Here is a 24,896-nt window from a genome sequence, read left to right as displayed (position 1 = left end):
CTTATACTAACCTACAGTTGAACCCTTACCCCAATATCCAATTGGACTTGTTCTATAGTGACAATCTCTCCTTGTATTGTACAGCTCCCAGTACGTGCTAACCAATTGTATGGATCCTAGTATGTGACTTCAATCACCAACTAGAGTAGTATTGTTAGCTGCAAAGTTCTTCAGTTCATCACACAATGAAGATCGAGAAGCTCCTTGGTTACTAAACCCTACGGTGCACAAACACAGCAGTTTCTTCACAAGAAAGATGAACTAGGGCAAACTAGGTCTCTAGTTACAATCTGCTTTTGTGCAATTGTGCTCTCCGCTGTGTAACCTGATACGGCCCTTAAAATAATCCTTATATACGTTTAGGGTTATGAGAAAAGAAAGCCCAAACATATAGTCACGGATTGAATGAAAAACAAACTCGAAAATCTGAGTTTCATAAATCTCGACAGATACCCTATCTGTCAAGCTGCTGTCATGCCACGGGCTAGAAAAGCTCTTCAAGTCTAGAAAAATGCTAGCTGTTGAGCTAGCTATCGAGTTTTAATGAACAACACTTTTCACACTTGAATCTTGGACAGACTTACATGGCTTCAATACTTGGACTTGAAACAAGGTTCCTTGAAGTATTAAACACATCCTAGATCTACCCAAACACAAGTAAAGTGCGTTTTGTCAAAGGATTAGCCAATTACATAAAATGTTGACATATGTTCTTAACATCAAATCACATATGTCCTAACAATTAGTCTTTTGTCAACTTTTGTCCTATATGGAATTCTCAGTTGCATAACTTAGCAACGTATCAATGAGGCTAATTAGGGGCAATGTGAATGCAACAATTTTATGCCTCACAATCCAAGAAGTCCCGTCCTTGATTTGGTAAAACCATAAAAGAGTTTGATAAAGGACCAATTAGCACCTAAGATGTTGATAAAATTGTGAAATTGAGAGATCTAAGGAACTTCAAAGTTATAGCCTTAAATTCTCTTTTGGCTTGCCCAAGGTAAATTGCAAAACTTTACCCAATGAGCTGATAGTCCTCTCCTTAAACAAGACCTTCTAATAGAAGATTGCAAATCTCATCATTTCCAACCAGCCCTTGTGGCTGCATTAGTTTCCTTTTCTAGCCTTTGACATATTTAAAAATGACGATGTGTGCATTTAAGTACATGTTGCAACTAAACTAAAAAAAAAAGGGAAAATTGCACTTTACCCACCTGTGATTTGGCCCGTTTTAACAGTGCCCACTCGTGATTTAAAAATTATCACTTAACCCACTTGAGGTGGCCTCCATTAAACTCTCGTTACCCACTTTTGCCTTTTCCGTTAAAAAATCCCCTTTACTATATAAGCCAAAATTAGAACCTAAATAAAACCCTAAAAGGAAGAAAGAGCTCTCTCCATCTCTCTACCTTAGGGTTTAGGGTAGAGAGACGGAGAGAGCTCTTTCTTCCTTTTAGGGTTTTATTTAGGTTCTAATTTTGGCTTATATAGTAAAGGGGATTTTAGACCCTAAATGGGGGTCTAACGGAGGCCACCTCAGGCAGAAGTGAGTGAATTTAATTTTAGCCCAGTTTCCTTCACAATCTCCATCAAAGTCGCCAACACAAGCACGTGCACCTAAAGCTTCAGCGCCATTGCCTACAGTTAGAAAGACTCCAGTGCTTGCTCCGTCATCCGGCAGTGGTGAACTCTCCACCATCTCCTCCTCCAGCTTCTTCTAAGGCTCCGGTGAGTCCTTCATCTTCAATTAGTACTCCACCTGTTGAAGCTCCTGGATTAGCTCAGAGTGGCGCTGTTTTGAACAGAGTTGGGTTCGTTGCTGGATCTATGGCTGTAGTAGTATTCGCTGCTGTTTTGGTGTTTTAGAAATTACAAGTGTTTGTTCTATGTTTTTTTGGGTTTAGGTGTTTTATTGTATTTATTCATTATTCATTCATTCACAGCATGTGATGTTTTATCATGGTATTGACTATACCCATTAATAGAATTCAACAAAAAAAAAAAAACCTATTAATATAATTTCTTCTTTATTCTTTTAATTCCGTAATTGGTGTTAAATATTGTGAAATTTTTATTTTTGAAAGTCTAAGGAAACCAACTTTATGGGTTTGAATTGCGATTACACAGAATCAATTGGTGCTTGAGTTCAATAAAATATAACACACAAAAGGATTAGGTTGCTTTATATATGAGGTTGCTTGCAAGTGTTTAGATTTCACTTTGACAATCTAAGTGAAGAGAGAAAGGGATTATGGGTTTGGGGATTTTTAGGGATTCTAAGGTAGAGAGAGGGAGAGCTCGTTCTTCCTTTTAGGGTTTTTTTTTTGGGTTCTAATTTTGGCTTATATAGTAAAGAGGATTTTCTAATGGAAAGGGCAGAGGTGGGTAATGGGGGTCTAACAGAGGCCACCTCAAGTAGGTTAAGTGATAACTTTTAAACCAAGGGCGGACATTGTTAAAACGGGTCAAACCACAGGTAGGCAAAGTGCAATTTCCAAAAAAAAAAAAAAAGTTTTGCTGCAACTCCAAATTTTAATGTTCTCACTTGAGTATCATAGCCCAATATGGCTTGGCACACCTCTCTTTATGACCGAGCTAACCATTTCATTAGCAGCTCTCACATAATCCCACTACCAATAGAGAAGACCAACAACCTTCTAATAGTACTCTAGCTTAGAAAGAAATAAGGGCTAATTACAATTTACCAATCAGTGGTTTAGCCAAAATTTAAATTGCCTATCCGTGGTTTGAAATTTGGCACTTTGTCCACTTAAGGTTAGCTCAATTAGGGTTCTATAACCCACCTCTATTAAAAATGAGGTTAAATATGTATTTTTGCTCTCTTTTATCCTCTCTCCTCTCAAAACATAAAAGATTAAGAGAAAACAAGATCAAAAAGTGAGAGTTTTGTAAAAACAAACATTACCACCACCAAAGAAGCTTCTGTCAAGAGTCATCTACCCGCTGTTGTTTAATTTTAATTTTTCCTACCTTTGTTCTTTTAAATTTTAGTAGCTATTTTGAAAATACTGGAACTCAATTAGTCTAATTATTGTTGTCAAGAACTATTTCGTGCAATCTTAGGCTCTACAATCCTAATGTCAACAGACTTGGGCATCATTCCATGAATACAGCAAAAATCTAAAGTTGATCAGTATTGTGTTTTTGCCAAGTTCCATGACTATGCATAAGTACAAATCCAACTGCGCCTAACTGCCTAAGTCTTCCTTCAGTCAAAACTCCTCACCCAAACCCACCATTAACGAACCCAAAAGCCATTTTCAAACCCAGCCTTCTTCTCATATGAGCTATATATGGAGGTGCAACAAATTTAAAGTATGAATTTTTTGGATTTTTGCTTACAATATATAGGGAGACATTTGAATAATAAATTTTGTGTACTCCCTATGTTTGCTTAATATGGAAACAAAATCATAGCATAATAACAAAACCCATGCATACGTAATTGTGATGATATGAGGTGTAACATTTGAAAGTTAGTGAGTCATAAATGTTCCCATCTTGGCTTAAGCCTATACAAACTCACATTTGCAAACCATTTCTTGCATGTTGAAAAGCAAAGGAGGAAAAAAAAAGTGCACAATGTCTCATTCTTAGATCATGTGCTCAAAATGATGGATGGTCATCTATATATACTGGCAGATATTTGTGCGCAAGGATTTCTGTCTTCGTGGCTAGCGGTGGAGCGTTGTTGTTCTTGGTATATACAATAAATACTGTATTGAAAATATTATAATAAATTTTGAATGAACTCTTGCTCAAATGTTGACCTCTCCTTATGAGTGAGTGTTGAGTTTATAATAAATTTATTCTTAATTCATTTTCCTTCTTTTAAATTTGTGGCACTGAATAGTCTACACCTTTTCTAATGTTTTATTCTAGGTTGCACCGACACGTATCAGACACGGATACCGGCACGACTCACCTTTTATTTTTTTATTTATTTTTTTTCGTTTCTCCAACATGGTGCCAATGCGGCTCCGACACGGTGGGACACGCAAGCAGTGAAAAAAAAAAAAAAACAGAAAATCACATCAACCCTCCCTCTGGCCTCTGCCTTGCTGCCTTTTGTCCCTCGCCGGTGCTAGATCAGGCCAATTGGTGAGTCGGCAAGCTCCATAGACAGTTGTCGTCGACGTCATGCCTTTCGATCTCTCTCTCGACGTGGACAGGATAGACTCTTCTGATCGTTCGATCTCTTCTCTTCTCTCTCTCTCTGTTTTATTTTTCTTTCTTTCTTTCAGGTGAAAGGCCCTCTGTTTTTTCTCTCTCACTATTACTGTGTTATTTATAGCGCCTTTTTTTTTTACTCTCACTATTACTGTGTTATACTGTGTGTGTATATATATATATTATTTTTTTTTCTGTTTCTTTATTTTTGGTTTGTACTCTAAACATTTTATGTGTATTATTGTACCACTTTGAGTGTTAGTTTACTAATTTGTAGTTCTTACATAATTTAAATTCTAGATATAAATGTATTTTATGCCTAAAAATATTTAAAAATATGTCTAAATATAAAATTTAATTAATTATTTAATTGCCGTGTCCACGCCGTGTCATGTCTTTATTTTTCAAAAATTGCCGAATCCCCGTGTTCATGTCCGTGCATCGTAGGTTTTATTGCAGCTCTCTACTGTTTCTTTTTTGTTTTTGGTTTTATCAAGTTTTGTTTTGCCATGTCAATTACTTTATGAGTGATCCGATCCCATAGCACAAATTTAGAATCCATTGAAAAACAATTATTTATGAGTTTAAAGAATCAAACTGCCAAAATCTTGTGCGATAAGAGCTTATAACACCAAGGCTGAGACCATGATCTCATTGTGAGGAAGATTTGCCAAAATGCATCTTTTTTTTTGTTTGACTAATCTTTTTGTTCTTTAGTCATATTTCAAGAGATGCTCTAATGATCATCATATAAATATATGATAAAAATAAATAAATCATGTAATTACTTCTTTGCATTACATGAAATCCATGCAAAAGCAGTAAATGATTTTCCAATTTAGTAACAAATAAAGAAAGAAAAGGTTAGCAAAAGGGGAAAAACATAAATCAACATACAATCTTTTATCTCCACTATTTTATTTCTATATTCACCATTAATATAAAAATGTACATATATTAATATATGAGTGGACATAAAAACAAACGCTTCTTTTATTTCAACAGCAGACGTACACACTTTTAACAACGACATTACCTTCACCAATCTCATCCACAAAAACCTTGAGATTGTTATAGTAAGAACCACCACCAATCTCATCCACAAAAACTTTTGAGGTTGTTATAGGAAGAACCACCTTCGTTGGCAGCCTCCATCGCCAACTCCTTCCATTTCTTGGCATTCCTTCTAATTGCTTCTCCTCTCTCTCCATCTCCCACAACCAGTTCCAAGCATCTCTTAATCTCAGCATCTTCAACAATCCCATCCTTATTCACTATCATCCTCACTCCTGTCTTCCATATATCTTCAATTAGCTTCGCATTCGTCACTTGATCAGACCACTGTGGAAATGCTACCATTGGCACCCCTGAAACCAAACTCTCCAAAGTTGAATTCCACCCACAATGTGTCACAAAGCATCCTAATGAAGGATGTGACAAAACCTCTACTTGGGAACACCACGGCACTATCATTCCCATTTGTTCCAGTTCCTCTCTGCAACTCAACTTCTCTTCTTCTACATTTTCCTTAGCTCTTATGACCCACAAGAAGGGCCTCCCACAACCCAACAGTCCGCGTGCGATTTCCTCCATTTGTTGCTTCATCAAGACTGCTAAGCTCCCAAATGAAACATAAATAACCGATGATTCAGGCTTAGAGTTGAGCCATTCGATGTAGTCTTTGGAAACATCTCCTCCAAATGACTTATCTAATGGAAGTAGCGGTCCAACTGCAACCAAATTAAACTTTTCAATTGCCTTCAAGGCCTCAGGCTCTAGTGCGTCAAAGGTATTTACTAGAACTCTAGGATTACTCTCATTTTCAAGCGCTTCAAAGTGGGTTTGAAGTATGGGGAGAGCAGAAGTGTGAGTGTTGGAAGCAAGAAAAAAGGAGGGAAGGTCACGGCTAGTGAATAATGGTAGTCCCGGTAACTTTATCGAAGATGAGGTGTGGTCATTGTTGTCGTTTCTGATAACATCGGCAAAGCCGTTGAAGTAGTAGTAATATATGTCCAAAACCATGGCAGGTTGAATCCAAAGAAGCGTGGAAGGAACGTGAAGTTCACGCGCTACGTCAGCAGCCCAAGGTAGAAGCAGTGTGTAGACTAAGCAAGTAAAGGGACGACCCTGGTTGACGCTGGACACAATAAGTTGGGTGAGAGTTTTGGAGCCATTGCACTTGAACTGATCGTAGTGGTTCTGGGCATCATCCATGGGATTAATTCCGTCGTCGTAGCCGTCGGAGAAGGTGACAAACGACAAGCCGTCGGGAGGAGGACTCTTGATCATGCGACGGTGGGCACTAATGGTGATGGCAAAGGTGACCTGCGCTCCCAAGTGAATGAGGCGCTTAGCGAATTGGAGGGAAGGGTTGATATGGCCTTGCGCTGGGTATGTAACGAGAAGGAAGTGAGCCATGATATATTCTATTGGATTTTGGTCCGAGAGTTGAGGTGTTGTGGGCTGTGACTTGTGAATAACATAAGCTTAAAAGGGAATAGTTTTGTGCTCATGGAAATGGGGATTACATGGGACCTGACATGAGTTGTGCTTTGTAAATTGACGTTTAAGGTGACAATTTAAAGGACCCTATTATGTTGGAAATGATACGGAAGCTGGCCAAAGAATATTCCTTTAAGTTTCTACAATCTAAGTCAATTTTACTACTTAGAAATGGTTGGTTAATGAAGTAATGGTTAACTCTGGTGTCCGACAAGATAGTTGTCCACTAGGACCACTACCTTAGGGCTACTTCGAGCCTGTTTAGGATTCGTTTATTTTGCTAAAACTGAAAACTTTTTGTTAAAAGTATTGTAGATAAAAGTGAAAGTTAAATGAAATAGTACAGTAGAACTCATGAATAGTACTAAAAATTGCAGTGAGATCCATGAATAGTAGCAAAAATAAGTTGAATAGCAAAATAAGTAGACAAAAATAATCTTTGCCAAACGAACACTTGATGTAGACTTAAATGGTTACCCAACTTAAAATCAAATTGAACATTGAATTAGAGAGTGAGATGAAACCTAACCTTAAAAAATGTACATAAAAAATCTTAGTATTAGACTCATTATTTCGTGTGTCAGTTTGGATATGAGTTTTTGTTTTCATGTGTTTAAATTTATGTAGGGGCTATTTTTTTTTTTTTGATACAAAGTAGAATTTATACTCTAACCTAACCTAATCTAAGTGTATATGTATATGAAACTTTCTCCTGGAGATTAGAACTCTGACTCTTGCCCTCTACATCCCACAAGCACTTATACTTGTGGAGTGACCATCGCACTAAGAGTGTGCGGTGGTGGGACTACTCTTTAATTACTCTTACCGTGTACATTCTCATTAAATCATTGTGTTTCTGAGGGTTCAAAATATTTTCTTTGGAAATTACATTACTGGGACATTAAAATTGTGAATACCCAAGGGGTAAAAGTCCAAAGCGTTAAAAGATGAAACTTAAAAGTGAAAGAACAAGAGAAGTTGAGATCACTGAGAGAGTCTACAAACGACTAATGCGTAGAGATATCTGAGCCTACCACGAGAGAGAGAGAGAGAGAGAGAGAGAGAGAGAGAGAGAGAGAGAGAGAGAGAGAGAGAGAGAGAGAGAGAGAGAGAGAGAGAGAGAGAGAGAGAGAGCTGCCGCTATCGTCTAGCCACTACTCGGTAAGTTTTTATTTATTTATTTTATTTGATAGGTTTTGATTTAGATGTTTGGATATGGGTTTTATTTTTATTTTATGGGGTGTGGATATGGATTTTTTCATTCTTCATTGGAAGGTCCCATTACAATCTTAACTATTTTAGTAATTGAAAACATATAAATCTTACTTATTTTACACAAAAATCTCAAATTAGGATGAGTATAATAAACCATTATTTCTTCTTGAGTTATCTACATAGGTTTGGTGGTTATAATAAATTATTATTTCTTCTTTCAAAACAACCTTTTGAGTTGTTTAGAGGTTGTTTGGGTTGGGTGAAAACTGAGTTATATAACTTAGTTTTCATCACCTATAATCTAAAACACATGGTCCCCACATCATTTCGACTTGTTTGGCTTGGTTTTCTTTCTCACTTTCCATCACTCATAACTCCAAAAAAAAAGAAGAGTTAGAGTGAGTGAAAATGAGAACAAAATTTTGTTATTTTCAGATCATGGATTATGAGTTACAGTGGCAATGTTGTAAATTTTTAGAGCCAAGTAGGTCTCACTTGTAAGTCAAGGTCACCATCAAGTGCTAGAGCAATAATACTCACCAATGAGCAGAAGAACTGTTCACTTCCAATTTTTTGTTTTCCCTCATTTCTCTCTTTCACTCTTAGTTCTCTCTTCTCTTTCACTCTAGTCTCCTTGTTCTTGTTTCATTTCTCATAGTTCATACACCTAAAATGTGAAAAAAAAAAAGAATAAACAAAAGAGAAATATTATGTCGACAATATTTTTACAATATTTTCACAAAAAATCATAAGTAGCAGTTTGTTGCTGGTTGTTATTGGTAGACAAAAAAGAAATTTCAATAGTAGGTTTAAATTAGAGCTAATAACAACTTATCACCTATAATTTATTGTGAAAGTTTGTAAAAAAGTTGTGGATGTAACACTCCTTTAAACAATAAGCAACCTATGCAATTAAGTATCTACTGTGCCCTATGTCATACAACCAAAAGACTTTTGTATGTATGGCATTTTTTTTCATTTTTTGGTAGAAAACGCTGCTTATATATAGAAATGAGGAAATTCAGTTACAAAGTTCTAAGGGCATACCCTCTCATAATACAACCCAGTACAATCATAAAGGAGAAGTAAAGATAAGTCCATAAGAGGACTATGAAGTGTAGACAAAAGTCTTGATCAGTGCTTGATCCCTTCCTAGCCAGTAAGTTCGCACACTTGTTGGCTTTATGAAAACAATGCTTCATCTTCACCTGAGGAATCCAGTTGATGAAGGTCTTGCAATCCATTATAAGATGTTAGGGACATATTTGACGTAATTGGCTAATTCTTTGACAAAACGCACTTTACTTGTAATTGGGTAGATCTAGGATGATTTAAGACTTCAAGAAACATGTTATTTAAGTCAAGTGTTAAAGTCATGCAAATCTGTTCAAGAAATAAGTGAAGAAGTGTTGTTCATTAAAACTCGACAGATGTCTCGACAGAAGCTTATCTATCAAGATTTAATGTTGAAGCTCGACACAAGCTATATTTGTTGAGAATTACGAAATCAGAATTTCCAGATGTGATCACACGCATATCCTTGAGTATTTGTGTAGGGTTTCTTTTCTCATAATCGAAGATATATATAAGAATTATTTTAAGGGCCGCGTTAAAGGATGCAAGGGTTGTTGCACTTATTGTTACACGCATATTGTAACTGGAGACAAAAATTGCCCTAATTTATCATTCTCTCTGGATAAGCTACTATGTCTTTGCGCCAAGAGTTTTGTGACCAAGGAGCTTATTGATCTTCATGTTGATAAACTGAAAAACTTTGCAGCCAACATCTTCCTCAAGTTGGTGTGTTAGTCTCATACTAGGATCCGTGCATCATTGGTTAGTCACATATTGGGATTCCTGCATTGAAAAGAGAGATTGCTGTTACAATACAAGTCCAATTGGGTATTGGGGTAAGGGTTCAACTGTAGGTTAATATTAGTTACTGGGATTCCTTTTACTTGTAACCACTTGTTTTGATAATAGTTGATTCTCAAGAGTGGTGACCTAAAATTCACCCGGTGGGGTTTTGCCTCGAAGGTTTTCCCCATTCGTAAAAAAATCACCCTGTCAAATTTATTTTCTGCTACATTTAGTTTAATTGGTGATTTGTTTGTGCTATCACACTATTGTATGTTAAATTGACTTAATTAATTAACTTGGATAATTAATTAATTTGCCAAATGGGTCAATACATTTTTGGCCTATCATAAGAAATGTATGATGTAAATTATAATTAAACTCTTCCATCACCCACCTAAGAATAACTCTAGCATCAACTTCAACTTCAACAGCCAACAGGTTTAAATTAACACAAAACATAAGTACATCCCTTAAAGCTCATTGTCTGCCTCTACACTGCTTGTTACCCATATTGAGTGGTTAAAGCCTTTCACCCAATTCCCTTTATTATCCCGGACTAATCCACCACCACCTGCCATACCTGGGTTGCCTAGGAAGGACCCATCCATATTAAGCTTATACCAGCTGAGGTCAAGTTTACTTCACCTTACATTATTAGAGTGCTTCCTTTTTTCCCATGACAGATCTAGCAGCACAGAATAGAAATTTAGTAGCATCTTGGACTTTCTGAATGGTCTGTTTGGTTGGAAGGATGGAAAAGTGAAAGAATAAAAAATAGTGGGAGGATGAAAAAGTGGGAGGGTAGAAAAAATTTTAGGGTATGTTTGGTAACTATTTTTTTCTCTTATTTTCTGTTTAAAAAAAAAAAATCTATTTTTGAGACTAAAAAACTTGTTTGGCAACTCAAAATGGGCAGAAAACAAAAACTGTTTTCAAAACTCAATTTGTGAAGGAAACTGAAAACATGCAAATGACTGTTTTCAGTTTCTAATTTTCAAAAGTCAATGAAAATACGCATTTAATTTAATGAATCTGTCTCATTTAATGAGTTAACATTAAATTTCAAATCCTAGTAACAACATATTTTAGCATTTTCTATTTTTTTCTTCAAAAAACTATCTTTTTAATTTCAACTAACCAAACATGTTTTTGATTTCAAAAATACAAGAAATTTTTTTTTTATATTCCCAAAAACAAGTTTTTGAAAATAGAAAGCAAAAACTGTTACCAAACGTAATCTTAATTTTTCTCATTTTTGTTTGGTTGGGAATGAAAAAGTGGAGGGACGAAAAAAGTAAATTTATATAAATTTATATATCTTTGTTAAAAAATGATGTTCAATTGAAAAAAAAAGTGACAAACAATAAAATAAAATAAAATACAATCACCAAAATTTATTAAAAAATAAAAATTATGTCCTAAAAAAAATCACGTCTAAAAAAAAAAAAAAAAAGCAATGTATAAGCCCATGTGCAACTTGCACGTGGACATTTTTGTCATTAGCCATCAGATTTTCCCTCATCAAGTTCTCCCCATTTGGGGGAGAAAGCACGTGGGTCCTACTATCATTTTCCCCTCTCCCCCTTCTGACCAACCTCCAAAAAACTTTCCTCCTCCTTCCTCTTTATTTATTTATTTATTTATTTATTTTATTTCTATCCTCCCTAAATTCTACTCTACCAAACACGCCTTAAGAAGCTCATGATTAGGGCGCAAACTCTAAAAATCTATTTTGTTTCTGTGGAGCCAAAGACTCCAAACTGCGAATGGGAAGGTCTTCCAAGGGCTAGGTATGGCATTTAAAACACGCCTGTGCTTGTTAATTCTTTCAATTACTTTTGTGCAATTGGTGCTTATTTTGTTTTCTTTAGAAGTGACATTTTTACCATAAAATAGAAAAAAATTAATAAAAATTTTCACAAGCAGGTTTCACTTAGTCATAGACAACGAATTACAGGAAGATGTAATGGCTATTGAACTATATTATTTTAGATAGAATGACTCTTACATTGAATCATGAAACTCGTTAGAGTGAGTTAGGGCCAAGTATTTACTGAGAATTATCTCACGGTATGTGGGGTTCACAGATGTCAGACAGGGACTACATGACTACAAATAAACCCGTCCATGTTTGGTATTTACTTTCCAAACTATTGCTAAGGCTGTTGATTTGCAAATATAAAGAATAGAGATGAGTAAATTCTAATTTATTATCTTGTAATTTGGACATATCACAATTTAATTCAAAAAATTTTCAATTACTACATTTGTGGGCGAAAATGGGAAAATGTCCATTTCGCAAAAAAAAAAAGGGCAAATGCCTCATTTTCCAAACTAATTAGGGAAATTCCACTCTTTTAAAACTCAATTTTCTCAAAATTGAGTTTCAAAAAAAATTTCTGGAGCTCTACAGTGACGTTTTAAGGAGCCTATAGTGACGTTTTAAGGATTTAGAACAGCGTTTTGTAACTCGACCTCCATGAAATTGAATTACATGCAAGTTTTTCATTTTCTTTTTATCTATAACTCGACTTCATGGAGCTCGAGTTACAAAACGCCGCTATAGGTCCTTAAAAACGTCACTATAGGCTCCTTAAAACGTCGCTATAGGGCTTAACTCGATTTTGAGAAAATCGAGTTTCAAAAGAGGGGCATTTCCTTAATTAGTTTGGGAAAGGGGGCAACATGCTGATTTTTTTTTGCGAAAAGGGCAAAAGCCCATTTTGGCCTACATTTGTGCCCCTAAAGATAGACTAAACTAAAACCATTAGGACTATGTTAAAATGAACATATTCTATATGTTGTGAATAATAAACATTCTCATCTTCTTCTTATTCGTGGGAATTCTTCTTCCAAGTCCTCTTCTACAAAAAATAGTCTTTGATCTAACCCATAAATAAACAATCAATTTATAATATATATTATAAAATTTGGATCTTAAAATTGATAGATGCATGTTACATTGACACATATTCATTTTCAAAGTATACTACAATAACAAATAGTAACTTCCTATATTTAATCAGTATGATATAGATTAACAATGTCACATGTCAAAAAATTATTTGTAAATATCAATATGTTTGCTATAATACTAGATACAACATAAAATTTAAAATTTTGAGTGAAGTAAATGCATTTCTTTAGTATTGTATTTAAGTTATCATTTCTATTCTTATTTATGACCATTAAATCTTAATTTGTCATTTTCTTTTCTTTTTATTTTCCTAACCATTCCCCTTCCAAAGGTTATTCAAGAATTTCACTATTTTGTTCTAAAATTTTTTTTTCGTTTAAAAGTACTTCAATTGAGTAATATATGTGTAATCTAATAATCATAGCTAGATATATTATTTTTTTGTACAAGATAGAAATCTACTCTAGCCTAATCTAAGTGTATATGTGTGTGAAACTCCCTCCTAAAGACTTAAACCCCGGCCCTTGCCTCCCACACTCCACAAACACTTGTACTTGTGGAGTGACCATCGCACCAAGGGTGTGCGGTGGTATCATAGATAGATATTAGAAATTATAAAAGTTGGATTCCAAAATTGGAAAAGGTATTTAATATCAAATTATACCATGTTAGTGGTTTTAAAATCCAATAATTGTGAGACATGTCAGTAAAAAATAACTATATCACTAATAAATGAAAGACATGTGTTAGTGAGTAGTTATTTTTGTACACATGTCTCTTGGCTATTGGATTTTGATACAGATGACGTGGTATTATTTGATACAAAATACTTTTCTGAAAACTGGTGAATGCACAAAGTGATGACACATGTCCCTTTACCAATGCATATAAATATGACAAGTAGGACTTGCTTAATCTTTTATTTTATTTTTTAATTCTTGGGATAGAAACAGGTTTTGCTTAGTCTCAATTAGTAAAGTACAAGAAATTTCATTCAGATGTAATTGGCTAATTGCTACCGACCAATTTTATATTACAGAATGTGAGGTCCACAAATATGTTTAGAAGACCTAATATGCAAGTAGCTACTGGACAAACCAAACCATAATGATATATTTTCTGAACTACTTAGTTGATTTGCCGCAACCTAGTAACAAATAAAGAATGACAAGATAAGGCAAAGGCCTTTCTCAAAAAAAGATAAGGCAAAGGCAAAAAACATAAATCAACGACCTATGGAAAATAACTCGTTACACTCATTTCTCTCTACTATTTTATATCAATCTTCACAATTAATGTAAAAATGTACACATTTTAATATATTAAAGTATGGATGTAAAAACAAAAACACTTTTTTGAAGACTGAATATTATTCAACGGAAAGCAAATTACAAGGAAACAAAAGAGACAACCTCTCTTTCTACATGACTATACACACTGGGAGGGCAACAACCCAAACCAAAAGAACCAACCCAACTTTGAATCCTAGACCATTTAGCTAATTTATGAGCAGTCATATTTGTCTCACAATAAACTCAATTAAAGGAAACCGAAACCAGAGAGGACCATGCCACATGGGCAGCCTCTACAAAATGATTTAGTCTCCAATGGATACTGTCCCTGAGAGGGAATCTATACATGTCTTAGAATCACTTTCTATAATTACATGTGAAGCATCATAACAAATTGCAAGAGCAAGACTGAGTGCCTATAACATTGCTAATGAGAGTGATGAAATAAAAGAACTTTTATTTCATCAGTAAACCTACACGCTTTTAACGAGGTTACCTTCACCAGTCTCATCCACAAAAGCTTTGAGATTGATATAGGAAGAAGAACCAACTTCGTTGGTAGCCTCCATAGCCAACTCCTTTCATTTCTTGGCATTCCTTCTAATTGCTTCCCCTCTCTCTCCATCTCCCACAATGAATTCCAAACATCTCTTAATCTCATCACCTTCAACAATCCCATCCTTATTCACCGTCACCCTCACTCCTATCTTCCACACATCTTCAATTAGCTTTGCATTCGTCCCTTGATCAGACCACTGTGGAAATGCTACCATTGGCACCCCTAAAATCAAACTCTCCAAAGTTGAATTCCACCCACAATGTGTCACAAAGCATCCTAGTGAAGGATGTGACAAAACCTCCACTTGGGAACACCATGGCACTGGCGAAAATGGGCTTTTGCCTATTTCGTGCAAAAAAATTAGCGTGTTGCCCCTTTCTCAAACTAATTACGGAAATGCCTCTCTTTTGAAACTCGATTTTCTCAAAATCGAGTTAAGCCCTATAGTGGCATTTTAAGGAGCCTATAGTGGCGTTTTGGAACTCAAGCTCCATGAACTCGAGTTACAAGTGTAAAAAAAAAAAAAAAAAAAAAAAAACTTGCATTGAACTCGAGTTCCAAAAGGCCACTATAGATCCTTAAAACGTCACTATAAGCTTCTTAAAATGCCACTATAGGGCTCTAGAAATTTTTTTTTGAAACTCGATTTTGAGAAAATTGAGTTTCAAAAGAAAAACATTTTCCTAATTAGTTTGGGAAAGGGGGCAACACATTAATTTTTTTGCAAGAAATGGGCAAGAGCCCATTTTTGCCCGATGGCACTATCATTCCCCTTTGTTCCAATTCCTCTCTACAACTCAACTTCTCGTCTTCTCCATATTCCTTAGCTCTTATGACCCACAAGAAGGGCCTCCCACAATCCAACGATCTGCAATTTCCTCCATGTGTTGCTTTTTTAACACCAATAAGCTTCCAAATGAAACATAAATGACCCATGATTCAGACTTCGAGTTGAGCCTTTTGATGTAATTTTTGGAGCCATTAGACAAATCTCTTCCTTCCAAAATAGCATATGGAACTAGTGGTTCAACTGAAACCAAGTTAAGTTTTTCGAGTGATTTTAAAGCCTCGAGCTCTAATGCATCAAAGGTATTCACTAGAACTCGAGGATTTCTCTCCTTTTCAAGTGCTTCAAGTTGGCCTTGGAATTTAGGGTGTACAAGAGCATATGGGTTTGAAGCAAGCAAGAAGGAGGGAAGGTCACAAGTTACAAGTAATAATGGTAGACTTGGTAACTGTATCAAATAGGAAGGCCGGTCATCACTGTTGTTCCCAATAACATCGACAAAACCATTGTAATAGTAGTAGTCTATGTCCAAAACCATTGTAGGCTAAATTCGAAGAAAGGCAAAAGGAAGATGAAGCTCACGAGCCACATCAGCAACCCAAGGTAGAAGCATTGTGTAGACTATGCATTGTTTATTGGCAGTGGAGACAATGAGGCCAGTGAGAGCTTCGGAGCCATTGTGCTTGGGCTAATCCCATTGTTTTTTGGTATCGTCCATAGGTACAACTCCGTCATCGTAGCCGTCAGAGAAGGTGGAGAATGACAAGCCGTTAGGAGGAGGGCTTTTGATCATGTGTCGACGGTGGGCGCCAACGGTGGTGAAGAAGGTGACATGGACACCCAAGTGAATGAGGCGTTCGACGAAATAGATGACAGGGTTTATATAGCCTTGCGCGGGATATGCGACGATGACAAAGTGGCTTTGCTGCTGCTTTGCAATAATTATTTGATACTTTGATATGGGTTGTGAATATGAGGATGGGCAAGGCTTAAAAAATGGAGCAAAAAATTTTAGGAGCACAACTTAAATTAGAACTTTTGCCACAATTTTCTACATGACAAATTGTGAGTAGTGGATTTATTTGAAAGTGATAGACAGTTAATCATAGTTTTTCATATAAGATAATTATAGCAAAATTTGTGATATTTTATATATAATACTAGAATTGTTCAAAATAGAAGGGATTGCATAAGAGTATTAATGATGTTTGCGGTGACAATTTGGAGAAGGTGGGACTTCGTGATTTGTAATTTCTTCTTGTTGTTTTCATCAAATTAAGTTTAGAGAGGACAAGGGCTATTGGCTTAAGGGCTTAGGTTGGTCTGACCAAAACAATCCAATTCTTTATGCATTTAATATGAATATATGATCTGTCCAACTTGGCACAAGTAATCCCTTTATAACAATATATTAAGATAGGTTAGATTCTTAAAATTGTAATGACTGGCCCTTACAAAAATTTCATAGATCCCAGCCTATGTGTGTTTGTCTATTCTTTCTTTTAAAATCAAATGATGACCATTTTAATTAGTTTGCCTTACTGTTAGTTTATCAAGTAGACCCCACCCAATTAAAGTATAAACTTTTACCAAAGCCTACCAAATGCGAAGACATCATGTGTCCTTTCTTTTTTATAAGCTTACAAAAGTGTGGTGCATTGTGTTCCTTGCATCAGAAAATACACTGTATTGTTACCCAAAAAAGAGTGTGTTGGTGCAAACACAATGATAATGGAAATAACACGAAGAGAAACTGAATAATAATTCTGAATTTTTATTAGTTTAAAGAAAGAGATTACATAACATTATTTGGACTGAGGCGCGACATTCGCTCTCTTTAAGGAGATTCAAGCCCTTAGTTGGCTAAATTTTGTAACCAGTGCAGACTGTCTCTAATTTGTCTCCTCCAGGATACAACAACCCAACAAGTGTCGTATGGCTAGAACAACCTCTGCACAAAGTGTTCAAATCCAAAGCTCCACCAGAAAGAACACCCTTTCTTGCCAAGAATCTCTCTATTTTTTTTAGTGTATATTGCAGTAACTTGGATTGTGTCTGAATGAGTCTATTTATAGGCTCAATGGGCCTCACGAAATTACTACCCAAATTAATCTGATTAATTAGGTCAATTATTCTGATATAGTGGTATTACAAGATTAATTGTTGGATATTATTCTGATGGGTTAGAGTTACACAATTAATGGTGAGATAAGGAGTTTTCTGAATAATGAAAAGGTCCAAACGGATAGTCCATTAAGTGGGTTAATGGCTCATTATTTTCCATAATAAAAAATGGAATATTAATTCGGGCCATTTACTCACCAACGGATATGGTAATTACTCTAAATGGGCTGTCAAGTAGAAGGATCCAAGGTACTGATTCATTTTCAAATTTGACACCTCCACCCTTCACCTCCCCCTTGCGCACGTATCTGGCCCAATATTTGAGATAATTCATGTTAGCCCATTAATCACCACAATTAAAAAAAAAAACAAAATAGTCTCTCTCCTTTTCAATGTGGGATTAAACATTTTCACTAACTCCTCATCTTCTACATTCACTCCCACATCTTCACATTTATGTTATAAAATTATTCATTTTAATTATTTAATATTAAAATGCTCCAACAATCCTCCACTCATTTTAATATTAAATTTTTAGTTAAAGAGAGATTACCAGGGAAAGATGGGTCACTATGCATCATGAAGGTGTGCTCTGCATTGAACCTTCACTTAGTAAAACAACGATCTCAACTCCAGAGTCGTAGTGGTATCCGACTTGAACTAGGACTGTTTTAGGAAAATTAAGCGTCATTGCTTACACATAACAACCCAGGTGTTGACATGAGCTTTTATAGCTAGCACTTTACGGCCATGTGCTGATTCCAGTTTTATGAGTGTATTTGAGATTAAGTCCAAATCTCATAGGGAGCGGCCCTACCCCCACACTCACATAGGTGAAATTTTGTCAAGCGTGCTCTTGTAATTCTGACACCCCACTCATACGAGCTACAAATTTCATTAAGAGTTTTTTACTCAACCTCTCCATATTACAGGATAAATGCACTTACATCATAGGGATGAACAATTAAAAAATTATTTACAAAATAAATAATTAACAAAATAAATTATGCATTTCTTACGACCATCGTATGATTCATTTTTCCCATTAAACCTAATTCTCAAGATCTCTGGTCTTTGGGTTGGGTATCCTTATATATGGCTCATGATTCTAAGAACTTTAGTCCCATTCCCCTCGATGTATTCCAGACTCTATCTTTTGCCAAGGCCTTGGTAAATGGATCTGCAAGATTATTATTAGATTTAATATAATCCACAATTATGATGCCACTACTCAAATAAGATCGCATGTTACTGTACTTTCTTCTTATAGGTCTGGATTTACCATTGTAATAACAGTTTATAACTCTACCAATTGCAGCAGTACTATCACAATGAATTAATATAGGTGGAATTGGCTTTTCCTAAAGTGGAATTTCATATAACAAATCTCTAAGCCAATTTGCCTCTTCACTAGTGAAGCTAAATGCTATTAATTCAGCTTTCATTGTTGAATTAGCAATTATTGTTTGCTTTTTAGATTTTCAACAAATATTATCACTACCTAAGGTAAAAATACAACTAGTGGTAGAGAGAGAATCACCTGACAAAATATTCCAATTGGCATCACTAAAACCTTCAATCACAGCAGGGTATTTTTTATAAAACAAGCCATAACTTTTGGTACCAATTAAATATCTCATGACTCACTCAATAGCAAGCCAATGATCTTTACTAGGCTTGCTAGTAAACCTGCTTAACACTCCTACTGCATATGCAATGTCAGATCTAGTACAATCAGTAGCATAACGCAAACTACCAATAATGCTAGCATAATTCTTTTGATTAAAAATCTTACCATCATTATTCACTGGAAATAAATGAACCCTAGAATCAAAAGGAGTAGCTACACTTTTGTGATCATGAAAATTATATTTTCTCAATATTTTATCAACATAATGTGAGTGATCAAGATATATTCCATCACATGTTTTTGTAATTTTCATGTCTAAAATGAAATTAGCCTCACCAAGATCTTTCATATCAAAATGACTTTTAAGCATATTTTTTGTCTCATTTATAACATGCATATTTGAGCCAAAAATCAACATATCATCCACATAGAGGCTAATAATAACATGTAAATTAGTCCATGATTTAGAATAAATACAGTTATCACATTCATTTGATTTATAACCATTCTCAATCATGCAGGAATCAAACTTTTTATGCCACTGTTTAGGTGCTTGTTTTAAGCCATATAGGGATTTAGTTAGCTTACATACCTTGCTTTCTTGTCCAAACTCTACAAAACCTTCGGGTTGATCCATATAAATCTCTTCCTCTAGGTCCTCATTTAGAAAAGCAGTTTTTACATCTATTTGATAAATTTTCAAATAAAAAATTGCAGCAATAGCAATTAACAATATAATAGATGTAATTCTCGTTACCGGAGAAAAAGTATCAAAGAAATCAAGATCAACTTTTTGTTTAAAGCCTTTTGCAACAAGTCTAGCTTTAAACTTATCTATTGATCCATCCAGTTTCAACTCTTTTCTAAGGACCCATTTACAACCTATGGTCTTACAACCCGGTGGAAGATCTACTAATTTCCAAGTTTTATTAGAAATTAGAGATTTCATCTCATCATTTACAGCCTCTTTCCAAAATAAAGCATCAGGTAATGTTAAGGTCTCTTTTAAATTTTGAGGATTTTCCTCAATGTTAAAAACATAATAATCCGGACCAAAATCCTTTTCAACTTTAACTCTTTTACTCCTTCTAGGTTCCATTTCAAAATTTTCTTGATTTTGTAAATGTGAAGTAGAAGAACTAGGTTGCGACAAAATATTTTCTTTACCCCCACTATTTTTCAATTTAAAAGGAAACTTTTCTTCATGAAAAATTGCATCACCAGATTTAAAAATTATTTTGTTTTCAAGATAAAAAAATCTATAGGCTGCACTATTAAATGCATAACCAAGAAAAACACAAGTAGTAACTCTTATACCTAATTTAGGTATTTTAGGGCCAGTAAGCATTACATAAGCAAGACAACCCCATACTCTCAAATATCCCAAATTTGGCTTATGTCCTTTCCACATCTCAAAAGGTGTGATGTGTGACTTTTTATGTGGCACCCTATTCAAAACATGGCATGTAGTTAAAATAGCTTCACCCCAAAAAATGTAAAGGTGCACCAGATTCAATTAACATGGCATTTGTTAACTCAATTAAAGTTCTATTTTTTCTTTCAGCCACACCATTAGAAGCAGGTGAATATGGTGCAGTAGTTTCATAGATAATTCCCAAAGACTGAACAGATGAGTTGAATGCACTTGATACATACTCACGGCCTCTATCACTTATTCTTTTTATTTTTCTACCGAATTGATTTTCAACTTCTTTTAAAAAATCTTGAAATTTTTCAAAAACATCACTTTTATTTTTCAACAAATAAATAGTTGTATATTTTGAGAAATCATCAATAAAAGTGATAATATATCTATTTCCTCCACGAGTTAAAATTCCCTCAAATTCACATAAATCGGAGTGAATTAACTCAAGTAATTTGGTATTTTTTACAACAATTTTATGAGGCCTTTTTGTAATCTTAGCTTGACTACAAGTTTCACATTTTTCAAAATCTTTTGACAGTCTTAGAATTAATCCTAAACTACTCATGATTCCCACATATCTACTATTTATATGACACAAACGAGCATGCCAAAAATTAACAGAAGAAAGCATATAAACTGAACTGGTAGATGCTTTATTATTCTCAACATTTAATTTAAACATTCCATCACAAGCATAACCCTTTCCCACAAATAATCCCTTTTTAGTGATTACATAATTATCAGATTCCATAGTTTGCTTGAAGCCAGCCTTGTTAAGCAAAAAACTTGACATCAAATTCTTCCTCATGGACAGAGTGTAAAGTACATCTTTCAATGTTAGCACACATCTAGAAGTGAATTTCAATTCAACCTCATCACTCCTAAGAACCTTGGTTTCACTAGAGTCACCAAGCATAACAGTTTTTTCTTCTTCAAAAGGAGTGTACAATTTGAACCAATTTTTGTCATAGTAAACATGCCTATTAGCACCAGAATTTGCCCACCACCCTTTAACATATTGCACCATATTGATGTCTATAATCATAGCCACTAAAGGCTTTTCGGTTACGTTAGCCTGCGGGATAGATTCACGTTTCTGAAATTTGCAAAATTGAGCAATATGCTCACTCTTGCCACAGACAAAACAGGATCTATTAAATTAATCTTGTGAAAGGAGTCCTTGGTTCTTATTGTAATTTTTATTCAGGTTTCCCTTTCGTTGAGGTTATCTATTATTGTTTTTAAAGGCTTTCTTTTTTGGCTTCAATTGACCATTTCTAGGAAAATGATTTTTGGGCATATTATTATTGGATGAAATAAGGTTTACCTTTGTGGTAGAATTATCATTGCTATCTTGTATCATGAGTGCATCTTGTCCTTTAGCCTCCTCCTCCACACGAATGCGTGTGATCTAGGTCTCCAAGGATGTCTCCTTTTGTTTGTGTCGCAAAGTCTTTTGAAACTCCCTCCAAGATTGTGGTAGTTTGTCAATTATGCCAGCTACCACCAAATTGTCTCTGATCTTTATGCCTTCGGATCTCAACTCTACTACAATCATTTGGAAGTCTTGTGCTTGATCCACCACCGATTTTCCATCCACCATTTGGTAACGGAAAAATCTACTAGCAGCATACTTCTTTGCACTTGCCTCCTCGGTATCATACTTGCTTTGTAAAGCTTTCCAAATTTTTTTAGTAGACTTGTAAGTTGTATCATAATAATCATAGAAATGATCGGCAAGACAATTCAATAGATAAGAGCAACAATTATATTCATCTTTTGTATACTTATCTATTTTTTCTTGATGGAGAATATATTCTTCGTCACTCATCTCATCGGTGGGAACCTTTGACGGATTCTTCTTAGTGAGTATGTAGGCAATTTTGAGAAGGCTCAAGTAGAAGAGGACCTTTCCTTTTCACCTCTTAAAGTGGGCTCCCTTAAAGCGAAATGGCTTGTTACGATTTCCAACAGGCTTATTTGGTTTCTCTTGTATAAACTCCATGTGTTGAATCTCCTTAAAATTGTTGGTGCAAACACAATGATAATGGAAATAACACGAAGAGAAACTGAATAATAATTCTGAATTTTTATTAGTTTAAAGAAAGATATTACACAACACTATTTGGATTGAGGCGCGGCACTCGCTTTCTTTAAGGAGATTCAAGCCTTTGGTTGGCTAAACTTTGTAACCGGCGCAGACCGTCTCTGACTTGTCTTCCCTAGGATACAACAGCCCAACAAGTATTGTATGGGTAGAACAACCTCTGCACAAAGTGTTCAAGCTCAAAGCTTTACCATAAAGAATGCCCTTTCTTGCCAAGAATCTCTTTATTTTTTTTAGCGTATATTGCAGTAACTTGGATTGTGTCTGAATTGGTCTATTTATAGGCTCAATGGGCCTCACGAAATTACTACCCAAATTAATCTGATTAATTAGGTCTATTATTCTAATATAGTGGGTGTGGGGAGTAAAAAGACCCTGATGGAGATGTGGGCCTTTGGGCCATGCTAAGGAAGGCCGACCTGCTCTTGGGTTTAGAACTTGTTAGTACTACGGGTCGGCCCATACGCCGAGGATCCGAGGATCCAGCCGAGGGTGAATTTCTCTTCGGACGGACACCGGAGAACCCGGGACTTCATGGTAAAGGTTAGGGAATGACACGGTCAAGACCAATGGTTAAAGGGGGTAAACCCTTGAATGTCCTAGAAGCACCGATGTTAGAGAAATACCAAAGATAAAGGCTGCCACCTCCACATTAAAGACCCTGCACCTACCACCCTGGCCGCATTAATGGGAAAGTGACACCTGAACAGTGGAAGGGAAACTTCTGGTTACTATTCAAAGGCACTGAGAAAAGAAATATCTAGGCTAAGGGGGAGTTGGGGCAACACGTGTACAAAGTATCAAAAAGAGGAGTATTTAAGGAGCAACTTAGAACAGAAATGGGGGCTCCCTTCTTTGTAATCTAAAAAGAAAAAGAAAAAAGAGAAAGAGAGAATATAAGAACATCTCTCGGCTTACGTCCGAGCAGGTTGATTTACAATATTCCTTGTTGTTTTCAAGTGTTTGCAATCTTTGACTTGTCATTTAATCCTCAAACACTTCTAACCTGGGTTTCAAGCCCACACTCTACAAATTCATATTCTTTAAGGCTCATTGGGCCTAAGCCCGTAACTGTTCTTGGGGCCAGGTGCAATTGTGCACTTACAGTGGGTGTTACAAGATTAATTGTTGGATATTATTCTGATGGGCTAGAGTTACACAATTAATAGTGAGATAAGGAGTTTTCTGAATAATGAAAAGGCCCAAACGGATAGTCCATTAAGTGGGTTAATGGCTCATTATTTTCCATAATAAAAAATGGAATATTAATCCCACCCTTTACCTCCCTCTTACGCACGTATCTGGCCCAATATTTGAGACAATTCATGTTAGCCCATTAATCACCACAATTAAAAAGAACAAAATAGTCTCTCTCCTTTTAAATGTGGCATTAAATATTTTCACTAATTCCTCATCTTCCACATTCACTCCCACATCTTTACATTTATGTTATAAAATTATTCATTTTAATTATTTAATATTAAAATGCTCCAACAGAGTGCACTGTTTCCTTTGTATATTTTGTGCATTGGCAACACAAACTTATGAGTTTTTTTCTTCACAAATTTGATTTTTTCGTCATCATCTTATATTTTCCCTAGCTAATTTTATATTTTAATTTTAGTTTTAGATGCATTGATTTGAGTTTAGAAATAATATTATTATATTTTAAATTTGATCATTTTGTATACCACATATTTATAAATTTAACATATTTAACATAGGAATATATAATTTGGCCCCAAGCAAAATATCCTTGCTATGCCTTGCCAACTTGTTTCTTGTGGATGCATCTAAGGCACTAGTTTCTGAGTGGCCCCAGTATCAAAACAAAATGGGTTTCTTCACCTAACGTCGTGTTTTACTTGGCATTGTGAATAAGCTTAACACAAAAGTGGAAAAAGAAATAATAAAACTTGGTCCCGAACATCTACCATTATAAGCTAACTTAAATCCATTCGTGCAGCAAATAAATCTTTCCTGAGTCTCTGACTCTAACTCTATGTTGGTGGTGTCAAGGCATTCCATTATGTATGGTCATTGATTAGTTGCTATTAATTATTTTTTCTACAATTATCACTATGACTCGAAATTTCTTATAGTTTTTTTTTTATATAATTATTAAGATAATATGTATCAGAGTAAAGATGAGAAGCTGAAACTATCAGATCCGAAGCATATCAGATCAGATGCAAGAGCAGGGAACAAAGCCTTAAGCACAGAGTAGTAAAACGACAGTTTTTGTATTAGTGTTTGTATATACGGCGTGTAGTTTAACTGTTA

At 35.3% G+C, this 24,896-nt stretch overlaps 2 pseudogenes; both read right to left on the bottom strand.

The window, feature by feature from the left end:
- Positions 1–5,085: 5,085 nt before the first annotated feature.
- LOC142624137 (phloretin 4'-O-glucosyltransferase-like) lies at positions 5,086–6,733 on the bottom strand (annotated as a pseudogene).
- A 7,720-nt stretch (positions 6,734–14,453) lies between these two features.
- LOC142624834 (crocetin glucosyltransferase, chloroplastic-like) lies at positions 14,454–19,717 on the bottom strand (annotated as a pseudogene).
- Positions 19,718–24,896: the final 5,179 nt, after the last annotated feature.

Source organism: Castanea sativa, chromosome 2, assembly GCF_040712315.1.
Source record: "Castanea sativa cultivar Marrone di Chiusa Pesio chromosome 2, ASM4071231v1".
NCBI lineage: Eukaryota > Viridiplantae > Streptophyta > Magnoliopsida > Fagales > Fagaceae > Castanea > Castanea sativa.
Note: the sequence above shows the minus strand (reverse complement) of the source record. Positions and strands in the feature narration are given on the sequence as shown.